Source organism: Penaeus monodon, chromosome 29, assembly GCF_015228065.2.
Source record: "Penaeus monodon isolate SGIC_2016 chromosome 29, NSTDA_Pmon_1, whole genome shotgun sequence".
In the NCBI taxonomy this organism is placed as follows: domain Eukaryota; kingdom Metazoa; phylum Arthropoda; class Malacostraca; order Decapoda; family Penaeidae; genus Penaeus; species Penaeus monodon.
Genome location: NC_051414.1, coordinates 32,243,810 through 32,244,052, shown reverse-complemented (window position 1 = coordinate 32,244,052; position 243 = coordinate 32,243,810). Strand labels below are relative to the sequence as shown.

The 243-nt window shown below is 32.5% G+C and overlaps 1 protein-coding gene across 1 annotated transcript in view; it reads right to left on the bottom strand.

Annotated features, from left to right (window-relative positions):
* Nucleotides 1-243, bottom strand: part of LOC119591690 (carbonic anhydrase-related protein 10-like) — a gene marked incomplete at its 5' end in the record, with an annotated part of 13,391 nt that overhangs the window by 942 nt on the left and 12,206 nt on the right.

Below are 243 nucleotides of genomic sequence, written 5' to 3'. Positions count from 1 at the left end.
CATGAAATTCCAGACTTATACCTCTTTGGTCATAAACACATTTTACATTTCGTATTTTTCAACCAAGTATAACAACGTCGTAAGCCTATTGGTGCCGTTTTAGATATTATGCATTAATGGATGGACGAGTTGGCTGTAATGGAAATGCTAAATATTTAACTTTAATCATGCGAATTTCATGCAAGTATTTTCAATTGCAAAAACAAACGCAGGGAATGTTTATTTTTTTCAGATATTGGTCGA